Source organism: Balaenoptera ricei, chromosome 8 (genome assembly GCF_028023285.1).
Source record: "Balaenoptera ricei isolate mBalRic1 chromosome 8, mBalRic1.hap2, whole genome shotgun sequence".
NCBI classification, from domain to species: Eukaryota; Metazoa; Chordata; class Mammalia; order Artiodactyla; family Balaenopteridae; genus Balaenoptera; species Balaenoptera ricei.
In genome coordinates, this window is record NC_082646.1 from 42,937,274 (window position 1) to 42,963,267 (window position 25,994).

Here is a 25,994-nt window from a genome sequence, read left to right on the forward strand (position 1 = left end):
TTTCTCTGATTGCTTTGGAATTTTGAAGAAAGAAAAAACATTGTCCTTTGTCCTCTCTATCCTCCTGAACTCCCGGGATCCCGCTCTTCTCCTTTTTCTGCTTTCTGCCTATGGGTGGCTGGCCTTTGTGTCCCAAGTCCATGCCCTGTTCCACTAGGAATTGTGCCTCCCCCCAGGACGAAGCCGTCTTTTCTGTCGACTCAGCGGGCACCACCAGGCAGGTCTTTCTAACATCCTTTTCAGGGAGTCTTTTAGTGATACTCCTGACAAAAGATGAAATAAGGCCTTCCCTGGTGGCGCGGTGGTTAAGAATCTGCCTGCCAATGCAGGGGACAGGGGTTCGAGCCCTGGTCCGGGAAGATCCCACATGCCGCGGAGCAACGAAGCCCGTGTGCCACAACTACTGAGCCTGCGCTCTAGAGCCCGTGAGCCACAACTATTAAGCCTGCAAGCCACAGCTACTGAAGCCCGCGTGCCTAGAGCCCGTGCTCTGCAACAAGAGAAGCCACCACAATGAGAAGCCTGCTCACCGCAACAAAGAGTAGCCCCCACTCGCCGCAACTAGAGAAAGCCCACGCACAGCAACGAAGACCCAACAAAGCCAAAAATAAATAAATTAAATTAAAAAAAAAAAAAGATGAAATAAAAAGCTGAAACCTCAGGCCCTAGGAAGAAAAGAAGCAAACTTCTCAACAGTGGGATCTATAGCTGTCAGAGCATTAGTGTCTGTGTTTATGAGTGTGTGTGTGTGTGTGTGTGTGTGTGTGTGTGTGTGTTGGGGGGAGGATTTTCCTGATGCTTATTTTTTCCCCGGTGGTTTAAATTCTGCCTCCCTGCCCCCACCTGGAGTGGCCTTCTAACCTTCCCTACCTGTCCTTCCTAGCTTCCTTCCCTCGCTCCAGGATGAAGGTGAGGTAAGGGGAGGCTACAAATACCACGTCACATGGAAAACTCTTCAGTGGATGTCGAGGTGACAGGAGGTGACACAGGGAGAAAGCAGAGGGAGAAGGGAGGGTTGGGATGGGATTACGAGCGTAGGTTTCAGACACAAGCCTAGATCTGAATGCCAAGGTTAGCACACAATAGCCATGTAGTCACTTAGCTTCTCTTGTTGCAGCATTGACGTCTGTAAATGGGAATACAATAGATTACGTATCCAGAGCAGTTAGAACGCTGTACATTTAATAAAAGCTCAATAAATGTAGATATTATTAGCATTTACTGCCTGGAGGGCAAGAGCTTTGAAGGAGTGGTTTTTATTTGAAGACCCAGGAGCAATGTTTTGAAAGGAGCATGAAGAACACTAGCCACATGTGCCCTCCGCTCTTCTACCACTTCTGTGCGCAAACGAGGGAATAGGAGAATGGGTCGCTTCCCTGGGAGAGGACTTCAGGGAGGTCTAGGGGAGAGGCAGCTAAACAGTCGTCAAGGATTCCTTTAAAAAAAATCATGCCTTTATCTCATCTTCAACTAGATGACCCTCTAGGTCCTCTAAAACCTATTTAATCTACAAATAAATGCTGGGGAGGGTGCAGAGAAAAGGGAACCCTCCTACACTGTGGGTGGGAATGTAAATTGGTACAGACACTATGGAGAACAGTATGGAGTTTCCTTAAAGAACTAAAAACAGAGCTACCATATGACCCAGCAATCCCACTCCTGGGCATATAGCTGGAGAAAACTCTAATTTGAAAATACATGCACTCCTATGTTCATAGCAGCACTATTAACAATAGCCAAGACATGGAAGTAACCTAGTGTCCATCAACAGATGAATGGATAAAGAAGATATGGTATATTTATACCACGGAATATTACTCAGGCATAAATAGAATATCATGTCATTGGCAGCAACATGGATGGGCTGGAGATTATTACACTAAGTGAAGTAAGTCAGACAGAGAAAGACAAATATCATATGATATCACTTATATGTGGAATCTCAAAAATGATACAAATGAACTTATTTACAATACAGAAACAGACTCACAGACATAGAAAACAAATGTATGGTTACCAAAGGGGAAAGGGAGTGGGGGAGGGATAAATTAAGAGTTTGGGATTAACAGATACACACTACTATCTATAAAATAGATAAACAACAAGGGCCTACTGTATAGCACAGGGAACTATATTCAGTATCTTGTAACAAGCTACAATGGAAAAGAATCTGAAAAAGAATGTGTGTGTGTGTGTGTGTGTGTGTGTAACTGAATCACTTTGCTGTACACCTGAAACTAACACAACGTTGTAAATCAACTATACTTTAATAAAAAAAGAAAAATAGGGGCTTCCCTGGTGGCGCAGTGGTTGAGAATCTGCCTGCCAATGCAGGGGACACGGGTTCGAGCCCTGGTCTGGGAAGATCCCACATGCCGCGGAGCAACTAGGCCCGTGAGCCACAATTACTGAGCCTGCGCGTCTGGAGCCCGTGCTCCGCAACAAGAGAGGCCGCGACAGTGAGAGGCCCGCGCACCGCGATGAAGAGTGGCCCCCGCTTGCCACAACTAGAGAAAGCCCTCGCACAGAAACGAAGACCCGACACAACCAAAAATAAAATAAATAAATAAGCCTACACCTTAAAAAAAAAAAATCTATATGAAAGTGAGGGTGGGTGAGAGGGACGCACATGTTAGCACTGAACTAGCCTATTGGCACTGAGATCCTACCCTATGCCATTGTGAATACACTTTATCACATCCCAAAACAATTCCTCTTCCTCACAGAGGGACCAGCCAGAGGTGATTAGGTTCGAGGGAAATGGGAAGAGGATGGGAAAGAGCCCTGGGTGGGAGAAGGAGGTAAGACCCTGAATTGTGTTCACCACCCAGAGCATAAAACTTTGAAGCCTATGGGCCTTAAATTAGTTGTTCTTCTACCCAGAGTTTCCTCATTAACCTGATGCTTTCCTCCTTGGAAGAAACCAAGACAGCTAGTTTAAGTTTTATTATTAATTTTATTCTGTCAGTAGACAGAAGTATCTCATATAGTGGAGGCTGTCGAGTACACACTTCATTTCTTGCTGGCCTTCACTGCTGAACTTGGCCGCAGAGGCTGTCTTCTCCTCCACCGCCTTGATGACTCCAGTGGCCACTGTTTGCCTCATGTCCTGCAGAGCAAAACAGCCTGGAGGAGGAAAGAAGAATGAGATTTCTGTAAAGTGACACTGAAGGAAAAAGGCTCCTTGGCCTCAGTCAGAGGTGCTTTCCTTCCCAGGACTCAGCAGCCATCAGTCCCTGGCTCACCTAGAGCTGGGTACTCAGAGAAGGTCTCCACACACGTGGCCTCGCTGGGGACCATCTGCACTATGGCTGCATCAGGGCCTTGGGGTTGCCCTCCAGCTTCTTGCCTGAGCGCCAGTCAATCTTTTCCCTCAGTTCAGCAAGCTTGCAGGAGACGTGGGCCATGTGGCAGTCCAGCACCGGGGAATAGCTGGCATGGATCTGTCCCGGGTGCTTCAAGACTATCCCCTAGCAGGGAAGGAGGATGGAATTAGAAGAGATCCGATGGCACCTGTGATCTGGAGCCAACCCTCAACCAACCTGGAGCTTCCGCTGAACTGGGACTAATTTCTAAGAAGCATTTCCATCACCACCAAGCACCAAGGTCCTTGGCTTCCTGGGCACCTACCTGCACCACAAAGCTGCTGGCCTCCATGGGGGGGTCGTTCTTGCTGTCTCTGACCACGTTGCCGTGTCAGATGTCTTTCACGGACACATTCTTCACGTTGAAGCCCACTTTGTCACTGGGCAGGGCCTCGTGGTTCATCTCCATAGACTTGACCTCAGTGGTGACGTTGCTGGGGGCAACAGTGACCACCATGCCAGGTTTCAGGAGGCCCATCTCTACACGGCCCAAGGGCACAGTGTCAATGCCTGTCCAATGGGAAAAGGGCACTCAGAAAGATTCTAGACCCACCCAGTGAGAACTGGCTTCTGGGGAAGTCCCTTGGTCCTGGGGCTCAAGGACCAAGGCCACCTACAGGACTGGCTGTTTCTTCAGTGTATCAGATAATTTGGAAACGCTGGGGGCTTTACACTTTATCACAGCTCAGAAGTCAGGATCTGAACCCTGGCAAGTCAGACACCGGACCTCATTGTCAATTCCTTCATTCCTCAAGAAGCCCTGTCACCTCACCTCCAATCTTGTACACGTCTTGCAGAGGCAGCCTCAGGGGCTTGTTGACAGGGCGAGTGGGCGGGAGGATGGAGTCCAGAGCTTCCAGCAGTGTCACCTGGGTGACGTTTCCCTCCTTTCGCTCAACCTTCCAGCCCTTGAACCAGGGCATCTGCGGGAGGATGCAGAACGTAGTGGAGGTGAGCCTGGGGCATTGCTCTCAGCACACCCATCCCAGGACCAGGACCAGGACCCACACCGCCCGCCCGCAGACCCAGCCCGCACTCATGTCGCTGCTGGGCTCCAGCATGTTGCTGCTGTGCCAACCCGAGATGGGCACGAAGGCCACGAAGGCTGATCTTGATGTAGGCGCTCACTTCCTCCCTGATCTCCTGGAAGCGCGCGGCGCTGTAGGTGGGCTCGGTCGAGTCCCTCTTGCTGATGGCCACGATCAGCTGCTTCACGCCCAGGGTGAAGGCCAGAAGCGTGTGCTCGCGGGTCTGCCCGTTCTTGGAGATGCCCGCCTCGAACTCGCCTAAGCCGCCGGCCACGATAAGCACTGCGTAGTCGGCCTGCAGGACACAGACACCACGGGGTCAAGGGCTTAGTTAGGGGAGGGGGTGCCGGCCGGGCTGGGAAGCCTGCTAGAGTTTCGGGCAGCCCCGGGCCCCTTGGGAAAGCTCGGGGACGGGATGATCCCCAGAAGTTGATAAATTCGTGGGTCCCTTGGTTGCTGCTGTGCGCAGAGGTCCCGCCTCCCAGTTAAACTCTCACCTAGTCCCATAAATGAGCTTTTAGTTCCTTCCTCCCAGACGGACCCCGAGTGATCTACTTGTCTGGGCGTCAGAAAACCTGGTCCCTGCCGCAGCCTGAAAGGGGGCCCGTATCTGAGCCGCACAGAGTCTGTTCTTCTCTGGTTCTTTCAGAACTGATGATTGGCATGGATGAGGAAAACCTTCTAAGGCTTATGATACCCTCCTTCCCAGAGTCCCGGAAGTAAAGCCTGAGTTTCCTCCCTCCCTCTGCGCCCGGCCTGCCCCCATCCGAAAGGGAGGGCCCTGGGAACAAGGGCTGCTTTACCTGGGAGGTGCCCGTGATCATGTTCCTGGGGCATCGATGATGGTGATGTAGTACTTGCTGGTTTCAAACTTCCACAGGGAGATGTCGATGGTGATGCCACGCTCTCTCTCTGCCTTCAGTTTGTCCAGCACCCGGGCGTACTTGAAGGAGCCCCTACCCATCTGGGGAGGGGTGGGGAGTGAGTAGAGCACATTGATGGCGAGCAGACTGACCTATCTCAGGGAATTCAGTGGCGCCTTAGACCTCACAGCGCACCCTGCTGTCTGCGTTGGACCCACCGAGAAGCGGGACATCCATCCCCCCACCCCAGCTCCTAGAGGCCAACACCGCGTGTGGGTGCCTTACCTCGGCTGCCTCCTTCTCAAACTTCTCGATGGTCCTCTTGTCGATCCCCCCACACTCGTAGATGAGGTGCCTGGTGGTGGTGGACTTGCCAGAGTCCACGTGGCCGATGACAACGATATTGATATGGGTCTTCTCTTTGCCCGTGGCGGCGGGTCCCTTCCTTCAGTCACTGCTAGAGGGGAGCACGGGGGTGGGTGAGGCCACAGCGTTCCAGGCCTGCCTCTCTCCTCTCCTCCCCTCCACTTTGCTCCTGTCCAGCACCCCCCTCCCCACTTCACAGCCTAGCCCGGCGCCTGGGACATGGTAGCGTCAACTGAAAAGTAAAAGATTTGCCAGGCTCACGCCCTGGCAGGGGTCACAATCCCAGGTCCATAGCTGGTACTTCCAAGCAGTCATGGCCCATCCATCCTTTCTCCTGTGTGGGCCTTCCCCACCCCATCCCTCCAATCCACCCCACCCCACTCCCCAGCCCCGGCCCACTTCTTGTACAAGAAACCCTGACACTCTGTAATTTGCAGTTTGTCCCCTGCCCCCTGCAAGTCCCTACTTCCAGAGAACAAGGAACAAAGTCGATCCAGCAAGAGCTGCAGCAGCTGTGATGATAGTGAACAGCTGTCTTGCCTCCTGCTTTTATAAACCTAGCACTGGACCTTCCAAAGCTGACACCAGAGCTGGAACTGGTTTAGGAAATGCTACTCCCTACCCCCAAACTCAATTGCACAGACTTCTTCTCTGACCGAGTGGATATTCGGATGAAGAGATGGTGGGTGACTAATGTTCAAAGAGCACTATTTACACTAGCCAAGACATGGAAGCAACCTAAATGTCCATCGACAGATGAATGGATAAAAAAGATGTGGCACAATACAATGGAATATTACTCAGCCATAAAAAAGAATGAAATAGTGCCATTTGCAGCAACATGGATGGACCTAGAGATGATCACATTAAGTGAAGTAAGTCAGACAAAGACAAATATCATATGACATCACTTATATGTGGAATCTAAAAAAATGATACAAATGAACTTATTTGCAATACAGAAACAGACTCACAGACATAGAAAACAAGCTTATGGTTACCAGAGGGGACGGGTGGGGGAGGGATAAATTAGGAGTTTGGGATTAACAGATACACACTACTACTTATAAAATAGATAAACAACAAGGTCCTATGGTATAGCACAGGGAACTATATTCAATATCCTGTAATAACCTATAATGGAAAAGAATCTGAAAAACTATGTATAACGGAATCACTTTGCTGTACATCTGAAACTAACACAACATTGTAAATCAACTGTACTTCAATTTTACAAAAGCCTGTTTTAAAAATGTGATACAAAATCCAAAATGTATAAGAGGATTTACACATCCCCATCCCAGTCTCTCAGTTCCTCTCCCCAGAGGCCACCACCACAACCATTTTCTTATATATTCACATGTATTCTAAATATTTTTAGCCTCCGAAACCCCATTTCAGAATATCCCCTTGGGCTTTAAGCCTGCATTAAAAACTAACTTTACATATGCTCTTTTATACTTTTGGGGGGAGAATTTCCAGGGCTGTCATATCCAATGTGAAAACCTGGAGCTGCAAGCCAAGGGTGGGGTGTGGGGTGAAGCAGCAGAGCGCCCCCCGCCCCTTCCCCTCCCCACCCTTCCCCCTTCCCCTCCCCACCCCTCCCCACTCCCCTCCCCGCCCCCCCTCCCCCACCCATGCGCTAGAATGGCCTTGCTCACTTGCTCTCCCTTAGGGGACATTTGCTTTCCATGTCAGATCCCCATCCTCCCTGTAGCACAGACCACAGTGAAGCAAGATAATGCTGAGTTACACTAATACAGTGTGATTAGGAGAAGAGAGAGAAGAGCATACATGCTCAGGAGTTGTTAATGACAGAGAAACGGAAGGAATGTTTCCTTCTATTTAAGAGCCTGGAGATAAGACCTATAAGGCCAGGAGGAAACGCTCAACTAGAAAGTAAAAGGGTACCAGGGGACAGAGGGTCACCCACATTGGTGACCACAAAACTGAAAAAGTAAGTGCTTTTTCCTCTCCTGTTGCTCCCAAACTATCTACTGATCTTATATTCTTGCCAAAAGCAACTTCATTCCTTCTGCGTTCCACATGACATTGTCCTGGTCCAATAGTACAGCCTTTGCTGTCGATTGTTGATTTTGCGGAGAAGCCCTCACAGGGCTGCCCAGCCCCAGTTTTTACAGTGTGGTCTGATTTCGCTGATTTTATAAGGTCAACTCATTAGAGGCAAGTTGGGGTGGCCCAGAAAAGACAAGTAGTCTGCTAAGCCATTCACTTAAAATGACGGTAATAAAAATTTTAATAAATATCAATATTTGCACCATGGTTTATGATCGCTTTTAACAAGCAATTCTGCGGTGATCTTCAAATGATTTTCTTTAATAGATGACCTCCCTGTTGTCAGATTTGATCTTGACTCAATGTGATTATGCTACCCCATCACATGTGTGCTGGAGTTAAGAAGCCTCTTGGCTGAATTCTACAACTGAACTCAAGAATCAGACTCCTGGGCTTCCCAGGTGGCGCAGTGGTTGAGAATCTGCCTGCCAGTGCAGGGGACATGGGTTCGAGCCCTGGTCTGGGAAGATCCCACATGCCGCGGAGCAACTAGGCCCGTGAGCCACAATTGCTGAGCCTGCACGTCTGGAGCCTGTGCTCCGCAACAAGAGAGGCCGCGATAGTGAGAGGCCCGCGCACCGCGATGAAGAGTGGCCCCCACTTGCCACAGCTAGAGAAAGCCCTCACACAGAAACGAAGACCCAACACAGCCATAAATAAATAAATAAATAAATAAAATTTTCAAAAAAAAGAATCAGACTCCTGGGACTTCCTTGGTCGTGCAGTGGTTAAGAATCTACCTGCCAATGCAGGGGACACGGGTTCGAGCCCTGGTCTGGGAAGATCCCACATGCCGCGGAGCAACTAAGCCAGTGCACCACAACTACTGACCCTGTGCTCTAGAGCCTGCGAGCCACAACTACTGAAGCCCACGCGCCTAGAGGCCGTGCTCCACAACAAGAGAAGCCACCGCAATGAGAAGCCCATGCTGAGAAGCTCATGCACCACAACGAAGAGTATTCCCTGCTTGCTGCAACTAGAGAAAGCCTGCACGCAGCAATGAAGACCCAACACAGCCAAAACATAAATTATATAAATTAATTAATTAAAAAAAAAGAATCAGACTCCTTATGGATTTTTATAAGTGGTGGTCACTTCTCTGCATGGGTTGGGATGGAAGTTGTGGGTGATTTAAATTGTAGAATTAAAACCCACTTACGTAAATGACTAATTTAGGTCCTCCAAAATCTATTTCCAGGCCAGAATTACCTAGATCGGGTCTCTGGACAACTACTGAGTAATTACTCAGTATACTTTCAACTTTATATTCTGCTCTTTAGACATTAACTTATTAAGCCACAAAAAGTTCTTAAAAACGGGTTGTGTTGGGTAATCAAAAGGCTTTATTCACTCTTCAAGACTCAGTTTCTTCATCTGTAAGATGGGGGTGATAATAACTTATTTCTCAGAGTTATATACAAGACACATGTATATGTATATGTATGTGCGTATGTATATGTATCTTATTTAAATAAGATCTTGTATACTAAGTGCCTAGCATAGTGGTGTCTGATGTGTTAGCTATTGTTATAATTGCCAAACAGCAGCCCCCTCTAAGATTTTCCCAAAGTTCCTCAGCCTGATGTGTAAAAACAGTAGGCTCGGTTTGGTGTTTCCCTATTTTGACATATCTTTTGCACACTTTACAGGAACCTGCAGATCATGCAGGCAGCATTTACTCAGATTGTGTCTACCATTAAATGATGTTCCCCCATGGAGTTCCTTTGTGGGTTTTTTTTTTTTCAGTTCTTCTTTACTTATCAATACTCATTGACATGAATCTTTTACAGAAAGGGCTTAGATGGGGAATGGAATGTTCTGTTTACTAGATTTTTTTTCTTTTTTTTTTTCTTTTTTTCTTTTTTTAGCTTGGGAGCTGAGGGTGTGTGGGAGCATGTGCATGGCTGTAGGCGGCTGTGGCTGTGTCCAGGGCCCCTGCAGCTGACTGTGTGTGTGGTCATCAGGTGTGTGAATAGTGTTCCTGTGTCTGTGTCTCCCTTTTTCTGCCCTCAGTTCCGTGATCATACAAAGTTCATCTTTCTGTGATGATAGGAACTCTTGGGGTGCCTGGGTTGTCACTCTGAATGCTGGCTTTTATCATGCAGGCCTGAAAAGATAAAAGCTGAAAAGCAAGTGCTGGTCACCTTTGCCCTGTGCCAAAGTTGGCACCAAGAGTAAGTTTTCACTGGGTTTACGAGAACTGTGTCTTATACAGTTTTATCTTGTAGGCACTTGATAAATGTTTGTTAAATAAATGATAATTGCATCTTTGCTCCCTCAAATCCTCAGTCCCTCCTGCCACCTCTCTTTTCCATCTTTCCCCAAAATACTGAAGATAGCTTATGAGGACTCCTAAAAACCTAAAGAATGGAGGAGACATCACTTAAGGATAAATCAGTCTCAGCCACTTCTTCCTTTTCCTCCTGCTGTGGCCAAGCTTGTGCTGTGGTGGACCCGGTTCTGCTGCCACTGCCAACTGGACCAGGAATTGGGGAGTGGGGTGGGCAAAGTATTGCACGGACAGAGCTAATCAGACTCTCTCCTGGGAGAGAGACTATTCTCAGTGTCAGTGTGATGGTATTTTCTTCCAGACACCCTTCCTTCTTGGTTTAGTTAGTTTGAGTAGATTCTGTTTTATCTATTTAATGAATGAATGAATGAATGAATTTATGTTTAATAAAAAAATTTTTTTAGTGGTTTCTGTTCTTAACAACAACAACAAATCCCCGACTAAAGCTGACCCACAGCTTGGCTGCAAGCTTTCTACAGGATGTTCAAAGTCAGGAAACAGAGTAAGCTTATTTTTAGACAGTAGATCAGTTACTTTTTCAAATCATATGCTTCCCCTCCAGACATCTTTGCAAGTAAAGTACCTCTAAATTTTAAGCAGTGGGTCTAATGGTTAATCTGAAAAACGTACAATAAATATAAAACAGAGTGGCAGAAATAAAAGTTTCAAAACACAGGGAAGATAATATATTTATTCTTTATTTCAGATTAACAATCTGAAATTCCGTGGTGCATTTATTTTGGACACATCCATATTAGTCAGCATATTAGTCAGTTAGTTAAAAGTAACTAATATGCTGTTTAAAAATAAGTTTATCCTACATTCCCAGACTTTTCAGACACCCTGTGGTACCCAATGCGAACACAAAAAGCTCACCACTATATAGTTGAGAGTGTCACGATATAAAACAGAATGTAACCGCTCAAGTAGTGATAATCTACTCTAAGGTAGATTTATCCTAAATTTTATCCTAAATATAAAATTTAGATTTACCCTAAATATCCTCATAAAAATCTCACCGTTTAACAGAGTGAACAACATCCTCAGCTGCATCTTTACAACAGCGGAATGCAAATATTATAGTATCGTTTCTTGTAATATCTTCCAATACTGGCAGATGGTGTTACCTCCAAGTGCAATTCAGGAAAATGCACTTTGAGGGCAGAGGAGACAGTGGGCACCAATCACCCTTTTTGGCCTTGCTTCAGCCCAGCTTGCCATCCTTTGTTCAATTCGTTTCAAGACATATGTATTGAATACCTATTATGTATACTGTGTAAATTGGAAAAACCTACAACTTCCCCTTCTCCTGTGAGTCTACTTTCACACAGCTGACACTTCTGGTCACCAAATGTATGGGGTTTCCACCTCAACAAGTAATTCTCTGTAGGACACCAGCTGGGTGTTCTATACAATTTAACTCAATATTTAACCCTATCCAGCTGGAGATGGTGTCAGATCCCACAGGCTGAGGGCTCAGTCCCACAAGAATGTTCCCATCCTCCTTCAGATGCCAATCACAAGTAGCAGGTCCCCAGGTGATCCACAACTTCTGTCTTGGCTACTAATTGGAGGGTCCCACGCCCCCCTCCTCAGGTTCAATTAATTTACTAGAGCATCTCAGAACTAAGGGAAACACATTTACCAGTTTATTAAAGGATATGATAAAGGATACAGTTGAACGGCTAGATGAAGAGGTACAAAGGGTGAGGTCTGGGAGGGTCCTGAGCACAGGAGCGTCTGTCCCCATGAAGTTGGGGTGTGTCAGCCTCCTGGTATGGATGTGTTCACCAGCCTGGAAGCTCTCTGCATCCTATGCAAGTGGGATTTTAATGAAACTTCCCCACGTAGATATGATCTATTATTGACTCCATTTCCAGCCCCTCTGCCCTCTCTGGAGAAAGGGGAAGGGGCTAAAAATTCCAAGCTTCTAATTATGACTTGACCTTTCTAGTACCCAGTGCCCAGCCAGGAGTCATCTGGGAGCCCACCCAGAGTCACCCCATTAGAACAAAATATAGCCCAAGTGCTCTGCTCTTATCACTTAGGAATTTACATGGGATTTAGGAGTCCTATGTCAGGACAGCGTCAAACACCAAATATCAGAACAAAAGATGCTCCTAGGGGGCTTCCCTGGTGGCGCAGTGGTTGAGAGTCTGCCTGCCAATGCAGGGGACACGGGTTCGAGCCCTGGTCTGGGAAGATCCCACATGCCGCGGAGCAACTGGGTCCGTGAGCCACAACTACTGAGCCTGAGCGTCTGGAGCTTGTGCTCCGCAACAAGAGAGGCCGCGATAATGAGAGGCCCGCGCACCGCGAGAGAGCGGCCCCCACTTGCCGCAACTAGACAAAGCCCTCGCACAGAAACGAAGACCCAACACAGCCAAAAAATATATATATAAATAAAAATAAAAATTAAGAGCTTTGAGATATAATTAAAAAAAAAAAAAGATGCTCCTAGGGTTCTTATCACTTAGGAAATTACAAGGGTTTCAGGAGTCCTGGGTCAGGAGCCAGGGAAGAGACACCGACATATATTTTTATTATCTCAGGCTGTGCTAATTGCTAGGGATGTGTATGTTAATAAGGTAGAGTCACTGCCCTCATGGAGTTTACCATCTGGCAGGGATTAGAGACTTTCACCAAGAGATTACAACTGTGACAAATAAAAAGCAGGTCTCAGGTGCCAAGCCTTCTCCTGGACGCTTTACATCCATTATCTCTGTTAAGTAGATCTTGTTATGCCCAGTTTAGGGTACTGGTGCTTAGGGAATTTAGGACATTCGGATTTGGGATTTGAATTCAAGTTTGCATGATTTGATAGTCTAGAATCTTATGCTATCCAATATGGCAGCCACTAGTCAGTCACGTGTGGGTATTTAAATTTAAAGCAATATATATTAGATGAAATTTAAACATTTAGTTCCTCAGTCACACTGGCCACATCTCAAGTGCTCAATAACCGCATGTGGCTAATGGCCACTGTATTGGACAGTGCAGATATAGGACATTTCCACTAGAACTCACAGAAAGTTCCATTGGACAGCATTGGTCTAGACTCTTCAAGTCTAGACTCAAGCTCAACTTCAAGATTCTATGCCCAGAACAGATTTCCAAACCCCAGGAGTCACTATAATCAGCATTGTTTCTTTTCCCTGAGCCATCAGTAAAGAAGCTTCTGAATAGGGACTTACTCTGGCACACTTATTTATTTATTTATTTATTTATTTTTGGCTGTGTTGGGTCTTCGTTTCGTGCGAGGGCTTCCTCTAGTTGCAGCGAGCGGGGGCCACTCTTCATCGCGGTGCGCGGGCCTCTCACTGTCGCGGTCTCTCCTGTTGCGGGGCGAAGGCTCCAGACGCGCAGGCGCAGTAGTTGTGGCTCACGGGCCCAGTTGCACCGCGGCATGTGGGATCTTCCCAGATCAGGGCTCGAACCCGTGTCCCCTGCATTAGCAGGCAGACCCTCAACCACTGCGCCACCAGGGAAGCCCCCCTGGCACACTTTTCAAATGCTGCTGATCTTGGACGTGACCTTGATTTGGAGGTGGTTCAGAGGTTCTGTTTGTAATGGGAAGTGTGTACAATTTAATGAGATAATAAATCATACCCTTCAATGTGAAACCTGGCACATAGTAGGCACTCGATAAACGCTAAGATGATATTAAAGAGTGTGGAATGTGGAGTCACAATACTGGATTTGAGGCCCAGTTTATCACTTTCCAACCGTGTGGCCTGTACAAATCAATCAGTTTCTCTGAACCCGAGTTTCCTTAATTATAACATGGAGATAATATCTAACCTTGGAGACTGTGAAGACCATGAGCTATCAGATATGAAAACACTCTGTTAAGTAAAGACTTTGTAAAGTAAGGTATTATTTTTGCCCTCCTTTGTGCCCTGAAAAAAATGATTAAAATAATAAATTCCTAATCATAACTTGTTTACCTGTGCTTTGCCTCTTTTTCCTGAAAATGGAGGACAGAAAAGATATGGTTTATTGAGGGCCAGAATTACATGAGACTACTCAGGTGTTACTGCAGTAGAAAGAGGAAAGAAAGAACAGGGGAACAGTGTGAGCCAGCATAAATCTTCGCTAATTCCCTGATGGTCAGGGCCAGGGTTGCAGGCATTGCCCAGGTGTCTGTGGAGCAGATGCTCTCCTGTGTCTTGCATTAGGGAGTGCAGATAGGCCTCAGAGAAGGGCTCCAAGTGGACCCCATTAACCACCTGTGACTGCCCAAGCGTTCATGCACAAGTCCTGGGGAGCAACGTGCCTCTGGGGCCTCTGTCCTCTCCTAAACAGAGTTGTGTCCTGAGAATGTCCAGGTGGCAGACTGTCAGACATGCAGGAGAAACAATCTACCTTAAATCCAGCTCTTTCCATCTTTCCATTCAGGGACTGAGGGTTATGAGGAAGTTTTAGCCCACTTTTGAAAAGACTTGTTAGGGCAATTCCTTTTTCTCCCATATCTGCAACCCATACTTATAACCCCAAAGTCAAGATCCTCCCCTGAAGGTCCCTGAGTCACCGAGATCATCATTTCCATGCTGCCCACCCTTCTTCACCACTTCCCAGCTCCCACTTGGTTCTCTGCCTGCCCCCCAGGGCACAGGGCTCCCAGTAGGAAGTTGCCCCTTTGGGGGCATCAGTGGAGGGGTACAAGTGGGCAGTGCACACACCCCCTTTACTGTCCAAATCCTTTGCTTCCCATGACATCATCACCCAAGAGTCAATGAATGGGTGTGTCAGACTTTACCAAAGAGCTAGCTTAACTAGAGGGAATGATAATAAATGGGAGTGAGGGTGGGGTGAGGGGAAAGGGTCTTAAAGAAAAACCAAATGGCTGTCCTCAAAGTCAATGGTAAAGCATGAGCAGAATTCACCCTTCAGAGGGGAACCCTGGGCTGGGGGGGGCACACCCCAATTCCCAGCCAGGATCTCCATCCTCAGGTAGAGCATTCTTCTTCAAAGCTCAGAGCATACAAAACCATCACCCTTTAATGGAAATCCTGCTCCCCACCCTTAGGAGTATTAAATAACAAAAATTCAACTGAGTAAATTTGAAGATTGAATTGGTTTTATTCAATGATTGATGAATCAGGCAACATTCCATCTAGCAATAAAAAAGGAGCTCCAATGAGTTGTAGAAAAGGAAGGCGGAGAGGGGCAGAAAAGGGAAACTATTAGCCAAAAATGCATTGTTTTAGGCAGGCTCGCCCTCCTAAGGGGAACGGAAGGGACCTATTGGGTGCTAACCAGGTAATTCCAGGTGGAATGGTTAAAGGTTACAATCTGGGGGGAGGTTGTAGCTGTAGTTAGGTTGGGTATTATGTCTTGGTTTGCTGACTTGGGGTCTTAACACAAGTGACTTCATTTTGGGCCTGTTGTTTCTTTTTCACAGGGGTTTTTCTGGCCCTAAGCGCTGGGAACACAGAAATCCCATCAGTACATTTCACAAAGTCTCTGAGTTGTACCAACGAGTCTCAAATGTAACAGAATAGTTCAGGATTGGCTTTAACTTGTCCTCTTCAAAGTTTCTTAGCTGAGGAGAGGTGCACATGGGCCTCTTCAGCTTTCTGGGTGATCCTAGATATAACTGTTAGGGCACTTGGACACACTGGAACACTAACAACACACACACACACACACACACACACACACACACTACAATCTAAATCCATATTGAGGAAATGAAACATATTTCTAACTTGCAACATGGTCCACTGAAGTACTCTGGCCCATCAGTGAAATAAAATTATTTTGAAGGCAGGACTAGAAAATTTTTTCTTTTTTTAAAGTTTCATTTTTTTTTAAAAATTTAGTTAATTAATTAATTTATTTATTTTTGGCTGTGTTGGGTCTTCATTTCTGTGCGAGGGCTTTCTCTAGTTGCGGCAAGCGGAGGCCACTCTTCATCGCGATGTGCGGGCCTCTCATTATCGCGGCCTCTCTTGTTGCGGAGCACAGGCTCCAGACGCGCAGGCTCAGTAGTTGTGGCTCACGGGCCTAGTTGCTCCGCGGCATGTGGGATCTTCCCAGACCAGAGCTCGATCCCGTGTCCCCTGCATTGGCAGGCAGATTCTCAACCATTGCGCCACCAGGGAAGCCCTAGAAAATTTTTAAACATAAAATTCTCTCTCTGCTCGTTTGGGGTACTACTCCTCTTTGGTGTGCACTGTGCATCTGCTGGTGCAAACTGGTGTAAACCTAACCAGACCTCCTTAGAAATCACAGGAATGCCTGCTCAACTGAAAAGAGCAATTTTCTCCTGGTGCAAGAAAGGTAACTCCTTAGGAGATAACACTCCTTTCTCAATCCTGTAAGGGGTCACGATGGCCCACTACCCACCTTGTACATGCAGATCTGGACTATATAAACTGTCAGTGTGTTACTTTGATGTATAATCCTTTGTCTCAAAAATGTATATGACTGCTTTGACCTCTAATGGGTGAAACGGTCCTCAGAACTTTCTGAAAGACTGTCTCCCAGGTTATAATCCTCAGGTTGGCTCAAATAAAGTTCTCTGTTTCTTTCTTAGATTGACTGTTAATTGATTTTTCGTTGGCACCATAATAGAAGTAGAACATTATATTATTATGCAGAGTTTTGTCAGTCTCTGTATGTTCCTTTTGCCATGCCTTCTTGGTGTAGGGAAAACTGACCCATTCTGACCATCCACTACTTGGCTACTCAAAAATATCTTGTCAGGGCTTGAAAATTAAAGTTGTTTGTTCAGTTTTTCCTTTTGGGGATGTGTTAGTTTGCTAGGGTGGCTATAACAAAGTACCACAGGCAGGGTGACTTAAACAACGGAAATTTATTTTCTCACAGTTTGGACTCTGGAAGTCTGAAATCAAGGTGTCAGCAGGGTTGGTTTCCTCTGAGGTATGTTTCCTTGGCTTGTAGATTGCTGTCCTCTTCTGTGTGTTCACATTGTCTTCCCTCTTTGTGTACATGTAAGCAGCTCTTTCCAACCCCATGCTCTACTCATCTCCAGCCCTAGCACACCTTTCAAATCTTTTAATCACACAATACCTTGCCTAACTTGTCGGTTCTTTCTGTAGATCAAAGAGGTAGAAATGAAGAATAAGTAGTCAACAGATAACCAGATCTCTTCCCTGGCTTCCCCTTTAGTAATCTGGTGAACAAACTGTGTGACCAAACTGTGAACAAGATACCATCTAGAGGAAGATCACGAGGAGTCGACAAGCCTGCACACAGTGGGGGGATGTTGATGACTCTGACTCCCTATCTCAATGATTAACTGAGATCACTTCCCTGTTTCCCTTCAAAAGCTTTCATGACCAAGCAGAATCTTCGGAGGTGGTTTTTGGGGGACGCTGAGTCCACCATCTCCCCAGATAGCCGGCATTCTGATTAAAGGCACCTTCCCTTTCTACCATTTGTGAGTATTGATTCTGTAAACGGTGAGCATCGGGGCCTGATTCGATAACATACCCATATCCTAATCTCTTCTTACAAGGACACCAGCCATATTGGATCGTGGCCCACTCAAATGACCACGTTGTTACTGAATTTGCTCTTTAAAGACCCCCGTCTCCAAATACCGTTGCATTCTGAGGTAACTGGGGGTTAGGTTTTCAACATATGAATTCTGGGGCAGGGAGCAGGGCGTAGAGATAGAGACACAATTCTGCTCATAACAGGGGACGAGATTCAATTCTCGGGCTGGATTCTCGGGCTGGGTATTTTTCAGCATGTTCTGCAATCTTTGTATTCTGAAGGAAGGCAGCAGGAGGTGCTGTCGTCCCCCAGTCCTAGAGACCCCCAGGGGCACAGATGGGTTGGAAAGGAGGTGGGATTTCTCCGGTGTCTACACAAACAGCGAATTCATTCTACACAACGCTGCAGGCCTACCCCTGGTTGTTACCAGCAGCATACCACTGAATGCCTATTCTCGGAGAATGCCAGAAGATTCCCCATGACCTCTAACATCAATTTAAACTCGGATAATGAGTTTTCCTCTCTCTCCCTTTTTTTTTTTTTTTTTTTTTTGCTGAAACAATGCTCTGCATACTATGACTCCTTAATAAAAAGTCTTGAATAGAAGCTATTGTGATAAGGCTTCCGAATCAAAAGGACCTGCCCCATGCAGAAGCTCCACCCCTTACTGTGTTCTCAGGGGCAATTCACTCAGCTCATTCCACAACCATTTACTAAGCACAGACCATATGCCAGGCCTGGTGCTAAGTCTGAGAGCCACAGAGATGAATAAGATCAAATTCCTCCCTCCAGGGGCCTAGTAGAGGATGAGGGAAAGTAAACAAATGATTAGCACACAGCATATAAGGGCCATAAGCGCCGGCTGCAGTGGGAGTTCAGAGCCCTGGGGAAGGGGGGGGTGGGCAGGAGGGGAGGTCAGGGAAAGGTTCTCAGAGGCAATGACCGAGTGTTCCCAAAGGAGCAAGAGAAGGTAACCAGATGGTGAGGGAGGGGAGCGTTCCAGGTGGAGGTGTGGTAACCATCCACAACATGGGGATAGGACCACCTAACTCAGAGAGCTCTTGTCAGAATGGATGGTGAAAAGTTGTATGTATAAGGTGTCCAGCTCAGTCCGTGATAGGTGCTGACCAAAGGTAGTTCAGGGGGCCCATTCTGCCCTTTGAACTCTTGTATTCTCTCCCCTCGTTTCTTCTTTGTGGCAAGGCCGATCTGGGACTTAGCAAGATCTCCCCAAGATCAGTGTGAATTTAGGGTCTGGCGAAGATCATCCTTTCTCTGCTATGTCAAAACCACCCATAGTTTATGCATCTTAATTCCAGAAGTTGCAAGGGGATTCAGCCACCTTCTTGATGGCAAATAAGGGAGTCCAGGAATGCACAAAAAGAAGTGGAATGGTTTGAGAGTGCTGGTGCATGCCCCGAATTATTCTCTGCATGATCATTTCTATCACGGTAATTAGACTCTGTAATTAAAAATCACTAATGTTTCATGACAGCCTGCAATTGGATTTGGGGCACAAAGGAAAAGGTTGGGGGTGCGCTGATATGGGATGGGGACACCAAACACACAGATACTGTGCTGGGAAATGGTGTCATTCACTAAAGGGCCATTCACTACAGGGCCATTCACTAACAAAAAGTCTTCTCATTTATATACAGAAATAATGAGGCAAAGGAGCAGCTTTTAAAAAATAAAAAAGACAGAGAAGATAAGCAAAAAAGGAGAGATCATTTAGAAAGCCACAGTAATTTACCTGCCTGCTTTCCTTTTCTGGGAAGATTTTTATCTCTGCCTGCATTGTTGTAAATTACTTAGTAAAGCTGAAGTCAAAATTGCTTTTCAGTTTCTTCCACCTCTATTTGACCCCTGTGTAAACAAGAAGCCACATGGGTTTCTTCATATTCTTAGCGGTGTAACAGCCCCCAAGAAACCAGGATTTCTGTTTCCAATTGACCGTGACCATGGGGTTAACTGATCTGCGATGGCAGGGAATCAAAAGTAGGTTCCCGGTGCTGCCACAGAGGGGAGGGATTCTCCAGGCTTCCTGAGAGCGGGGCACCTGCTGGGTTAAGCAGAGCCCGTCCTTGGTACCCTTGCAAAGTAGCCAGAAGGAAGGGAATCTTGGAAGAAATCTAGTTCCAGTCTCACCCTTGTCGGAAAGGGATATTTTCCTCCAGTCTCTGAGGTCTGCATCCTGCGAAAATAAATTAGGCAGAAAATTACTTTTTGACAAACTTGACTGAGGCTGTGAAAGTCTTCTAAGTTTGAACAGTGATTGGAACTGAAGGGGTTTTTTTTTTTTTTTTAAATGATTCTTTCTCTCTTCTTTCCTTTTTAAAAAAGATTGCCCCAGGGGAAAGAATAGGAATTCAGGTAGACGGTGAGTCCTTTTCTAGTTTGTCTGATTCTGATGGGGAGTTCTTATCTTCATTTGCATGTCAATACTCAGGGCCCTCTTAGATTTTCTAGGTATACTGGATCAGTCTGTTAAATCTTCTATTATTTCTCATTGCACATGTATCATGTTTATGGATTAAGCAGGCTTTCCTACTAGTCTTGGGGGAATACCACCATCATATTTAAGCTGCTGTGTCTACAATTATTTGTAATCTATTGCTGGGTAACAAAGCACCCTAAAGCTTAGCATCTGAAAACAACCAAGATTTATTGTTTTCCTCAATTCTGTGAGCTGACTGGGCAGTTCTTCAGTCCCACATGGGTCAGGCAAACAATTGCGTTCAGCTGGCAGATGGGCTGGGCTGGAAGGTCCATGAGGCCTCTCTCTCATGTCTGGGGTCTGGGTGCTGACAGTCAGCTGAGATAGCTCTGTTCTCCTCCATGTGGTCTGTCTCTGCACTCGGTCTCATCCTCCAGCAGGATAGCTTGGACTTCCTTACAACATGCTGCTGGCTTCCAAGAGCATGAAATCAGAGTGCCAGACCCCTTAAGATCTCAAGGGAAAGGCCCAGAACTGGGTACAGTGTCACTTCCACAATATTCTGTTGGTCAAAGCAAGTGACAAAGCCAGCCCCGATTCAAGGGAAAGGGAAACTGATTCTACCTCTTGGTGGGAGAAGCAGCAAGGGCAATTAGGATGGGGAGGAGTTATTTGTAGCCGTCTTTGGAGACATCTACCACAATGGTAAAATGCGTCCTAAACTGATGCTTAAAAACATATTCTGGGAAACTGGGGATTGTCAGGATTGCTGAGTGGGTGCTGGATAGACTGATGGTAATTAATAATGATAAAACTTATAGCTACTATTCATTAAGCACCTCCTTAATGTAGGCTAGGCAGGGTGTTAGGTGCATTATCTCTATCTTTTAGAAAACAACTCTGAAAGGGTGGTATTATTATATCCATGTTACATATTAGGAAACTGGGGCTAGAGATTCTGTAACACAGGGGTTCCCTGTAGCAAGCTGTGAAAGATGCTGAATGGGGCCTGCTGCCTCTTTACCATCCTCCCTTCCCCTGTCTCTCCAGAATGCCCCACCTTGGCTCTTCACCAGCCTGGGCCACACGAGTCAGACAACCTGCCTCCTTTCCCTGTCTGAAGGTCTGTTATAACTAGACTCTGTCCAAACTTGCTTTCTGCTCAGTGACAAAAAGTGCTAAAGGGTTTTTAGTTAAACGTATTCCATTAAATCTGTTATTCTTTTAAGTTGTAAGCCTTGACTCACCCAGTTTTGTTTTTTTTTTTTTCTTAAAAAGGTACTTAGCCCAGAAGAGTCAAGAGATTTTTGAAGAATTTAGAAAGGTACTTGCTCTATAGCTATTAAGACTTATTATGAAGCTATATTAACTTAAAAATGTGGTATTAGTGCCAAAGTAGACAGCTGGGACAGAATAAAGAGCTGAAGCTCCGCCCCAACCCACATAGAGAATCCCATGTAGAAGAATGGTTCCACCAACAAGGGTGGTGTATGAATCAATGGAGAAGAAATGGACCTTTCAAAGAATGGTTCTGGGTAACCAGCTATTCATATGGAAAAGTACAAAATTAGATCCCTACTTCACAACATACACAAAAATAAATTCCAGGTGGGTCAAAGGCCTACATGTAAACAGGTGAAGAAAATATGCGACTATTTCTAGAAACTTAAGTGTAGAAAAGGATTTCTTAAATAAGACACTAAAGTTCAAACCATATTGAGGAAAATGGTTAACTCAAATGACATTAAAATGTAGAATGTCTGTGAAATTGAAGACGCCTATACCCCATAACCCAACTATTTGGGTTACAGGTAGATCTAGAGAAACTCTCCTATGTAGGCGTGAGGAGGAATACAAGGTTGTTTATTGAAGCACCGCGACGTAAAAAATTAGAAAGAACCTAATTGCTCCTCAGCAGGGGAGTAGAAAAATAAATTGTGGTTTATTCATATAATTTAATAATATTAGCAGTTAAAATGAATAAACTAGATTTATATGTAGCAACATGGATAAATCTCAAAATCATGGTGCGTGAAAAAAGCAAGTGCAAAAAATTTGTATGGAATGATGCCTTTTATGAAAAATCTTAAATGTAGGCGATGATATTGAACATTTTAAAATATAGCTACTTGCATATGTAGAAAAACATAAAACACGCACAGGAAGATACACACCAAGTTGAAAACAATGGGAAGGAGGAAGGAAAATAAGATGGTACATAGGGGGCTTCATATGTATCTTTATGGTTGGTTTCTTAAAAATAATCTGGACTAAATATGGTGAAATATTAATATGTGTTAAATCTAGGTAGGGGTAACATGAACTTTTATTAAATTACTATATTTTTCTTATGTTTTAAAAAGTTAATGTTTTTAGAGCCCCTAAAGAATGATAGCAAAGCTGTGAGATCCAGGTCGGCATGAGAGAGACAATTTGGAGGATTAGATTACCTGGGAAGCTTGTGAAGTACCTGTTGGCTGGTCAGCTTTCCATCCCAGGACCATATCCTTCAGACTCAGCCCTGGTCCAGCCGAAGCTCCAGGCTCCTTCCACTGCTGCTTTCTTCTGACCCAATCTCCAAGCTGCCTTTGGGGATACCCGCCCCCAATGCAAGTGGAAAACAAGTTAAGTCTTTGCTTGTCTCTACTTACCAATTCCAGTTACCCAAGTTCATTCCTATTCTCCTTTTCATCGTTAGGCATTTGAATACCAGAGATAAATAATGATGATGCTATTGAAGAAGGAGAGGAAGTCCAGAAGGCCTTACTTCTTGAAAAATCTTTATGTTTTTCAAGGCTGTGTCATCTCTACTATTTCAGAGGCTTTTCACGTCAAGCCTAGAGACAGAGCAGGTGTTTTTATTCCCATAGTACTGTTAAAGAAACTGAGTCATTGAAGAGCTTAAAAATGTGGCTAGGCCATCAAAATGATTGGTGAGATGGCTGGCACTAGAAACTGTTCTGAAGGCCCAGCTTAAGGCTCTTTCCAATATAATGAGCTAAGCATGGTATGTGGTATTGTAATACCATGGGTCCCCAAGGGAGCAATCGGAGGGGTCCATCACTGTAATGGGTTGAATTGTGTCCCCCTGAAAGATAAGTCCAGGTCCTAACCCCCAGTACTTGTGACTGTGACCTTATTTGGAAATAGGGTCTCTGTGTATGGAATCAAGTTAAGATGAGGTCATACTAGATTAGAGTGGGCCCTAAATCCAATGGCTGGTGTCCATACAAGAAGGCGAGAAGAGACACAGACACACACACACAGGAAAGAAGGGCATGTAAAGACAGAAGCAGAGACTGGAGTGATACAGCTATAGCCAGGGAACAAAGAGGATTGCCAGGAGCAGACAAAAGCTAGGAGAGAGGCCTGGGGGATGGGAGCGGGGCTCTTCAGAACCTCTAGAAGAATCAATGGAGAATCCATTGCCCCCACTGACATCCTGATTTCGGACTTCTGGCCTCTTGAACTGTGAGAGAATAAATTTATGTTGGTTTAAGCCACTCAGTTTGTGATAATTTGCTATGGCTGCCCTAGGAAACAAATACAACCTACAGGCTTGGGGTGATTCCAGTGGAGGTGACGTCTCAGCTGAGAACTGAAGGGCTAGAATAGGGATGGTGCTGGGAAGGTGTTCAGCCGCAAATAACAAAAATCCCATCCAAAGTGGCTTAAACAAATAAGGTTCCTTTGTTTTCACATAATAAGAGGTTCAGAGATAAGCAGTCCAGGGTTTGTGTAATTGCCCATGCCATAGGCAACCCGGGCCCTTCCATATTTCTACTCTACCATCTCTAATTCATTGGCATCTTTTGTCCTCATGCTTGTTGCTTCATGGTTGAAGCTGTCTCCTGAGCCACTCAGCCACACATCTGCATTCTAGGCAGAAAGAGGATGGAGGAAAAAGGAAGAGCCTTTTTCAAAAATCACCAGCAGAATTCTACTTAGATTTCTATGGCCAAAATTGGCTTACATTTCATATGGCCATCCCAGCTGCAAGGAAGGGACATAGATCTTTGTATTTTTAGCTTTCCAGCCTCTAAAATAGAATGTAATAGAAGGGCACACATGAGAAGAAGTTGATAATTGGTGTTGAGTAAGCAATTCTACAATACCTCTAAAATACCATTGTTTTAGATCAAATTTTAGGACAGGCAGCATGCACTGAGAAAATCAAAATAATAGTAGTTTAAACACATAAGAGTCTGGATGTAGGCAATCAAGGGCTGGTATGGAGGCTCCACAATCGTTGAGAGAAAAGATTCCTTTTATCTTTCTTTTTCTTTATCCTTAGTGTTAGCTTCCATCTTCATTGTGGACTCATAAACCAAAATGGCTGCTGAAGTTCCAGTCATCACAGTTTCATTCCAGAAAGCAGGAAGGATGAAGGGGGATGGCAAAATAGCATACTCTAGACAATTGTCCTTCTTTGGGAGAGTCTTCCAACCAATATCTCCCATTCTATCTCACTGACCAGTATAAGAGAGAAGAGAGGGTGAAAAAAATATTGCTTTTATTGAATAAAAACAGGGCTGTCTCAGTAAGGAAGAAGAAGATATGTATTTGGGTAGGCAATAAGCAACTTCTGCTTCATAGGGCAATTTAGTTTCAACTCAAGTGGCGATTTTAACTTTGTAGTGATTTCCCAGAGCACTGCGTTAAAAAAGATTCTGAAGCAAGGATCTGGGCTCAGCGTGTAGAGTGCAATGGCTGATTATGGATCTTGATCATGGTCATGAGAGTGGGGGATAATGATCTGTATATATGTGTCTTGAATTTGCTATTCCTGGGTATGCTAGCCAGTGAACACTGGGGTTTAAGAAAAAAAAAAAAAGAACACATGCCTTATATCCTTCCCTTCCCTGTGTAGCTCCTGTGCTGGCACAACGCCTGATGCCTTACCGGCTCCTGCACAACAACTGGCTGTTGAATGGATTCCTCTTCCCTTGGAAAGGGTGGGAGAAGCTCATCTGCTGGTGACAAGGGTGATTGTGGGAAGATGTATTAGTTTGCTGGGGCTGCCATAACAAAGTACCGCAGACTGGATGGTTTAATAGAAGCAATTTATTTTCTCATGGTTCTGGAGGCTAGGAGTCTGAGATCAAGGTGTCCGCAGGGTTGATTCCTACCGAAAGCTGTGAAGGAAGGATCTGTTTCAGGCCTCTCTCCTTGACTTGTAGATGGCCATCTTCTCCCTGTGTCTTTACATGGCCATCCCTCTGTCTGTGCCAGTGCCCATATCTTCCTCTTCTTATAAGGACACTAGTCATACTGAATCAGGTCCATCCTAGGGACCTCATTTTAAGTTAATTACTTATTTAAAGGCTCTATCTCCAAGTACAGGCACATTCTGAGGTACTGGGTGTTAGGACTTCAACATATGAATTCTGGCGAGGGATCGGGGTAGGGCTTGTCCTGTTACAGCCCATGACAGAAGATGTTCTTTTCCCCTCTGACTGTGTCAACCTGCCAAGAAGCCCAGGGATTTAATAACATTGACATCCAATTACCCAGGGATTTAATAACATTGACATCCAATTACCAATCCGTTATACTTCAGTTTAAATCAAAGTAATACATGCGTGTGCTTTAAGAAAAAATCCAATTGTTCTGAAGAGCTTATGCTGGAGGATGGCAGTCGCCTGTCCGGCCCCTCCCTCACCCAGCCCATCACGTATGGACCGCTTGCTTTAGTTCACGTGCTGACTCCTGCCCTGACTTTTCTTTTTTATTTTTTTTAAATAGATCTTTACTGGAGTAAAAAACTAACTAAATAAATAAGCTGGAGCTTATTCAAAGACTATCACTAAAGAAGTCTCTTCCATACCAAAACAAGTGGTTGAAGACGGGAAGAATCCAATCACATGAGTTATGTGACATCAAGAAGCAGGAGAACTTGTTGTCTTCTTATATTCGTGTGGTATCACAATTGGTGACAGTTGTGCCCTGGGGACCAGGACTGGGAGTTTGGTCAGGTAGGAAAGGGGCACAGAGCTGGTGCTGAGAGGTGAGTTGTAGCAGAAAAGCAGGCAGGCTCCAGAGGTTGGAATAGGGAAGATTGATTCAGGGGCTGGGAGGCCACGTCAGGGAGCGTTGAAGGAG

At 45.5% G+C, this 25,994-nt stretch overlaps 1 pseudogene; it reads right to left on the reverse strand.

Moving 5' to 3' along the window:
* Positions 1 to 2,956: 2,956 nt before the first annotated feature.
* On the reverse strand, positions 2,957 to 5,676 carry LOC132370146 (elongation factor 1-alpha-like; annotated as a pseudogene).
* Positions 5,677 to 25,994: the final 20,318 nt, after the last annotated feature.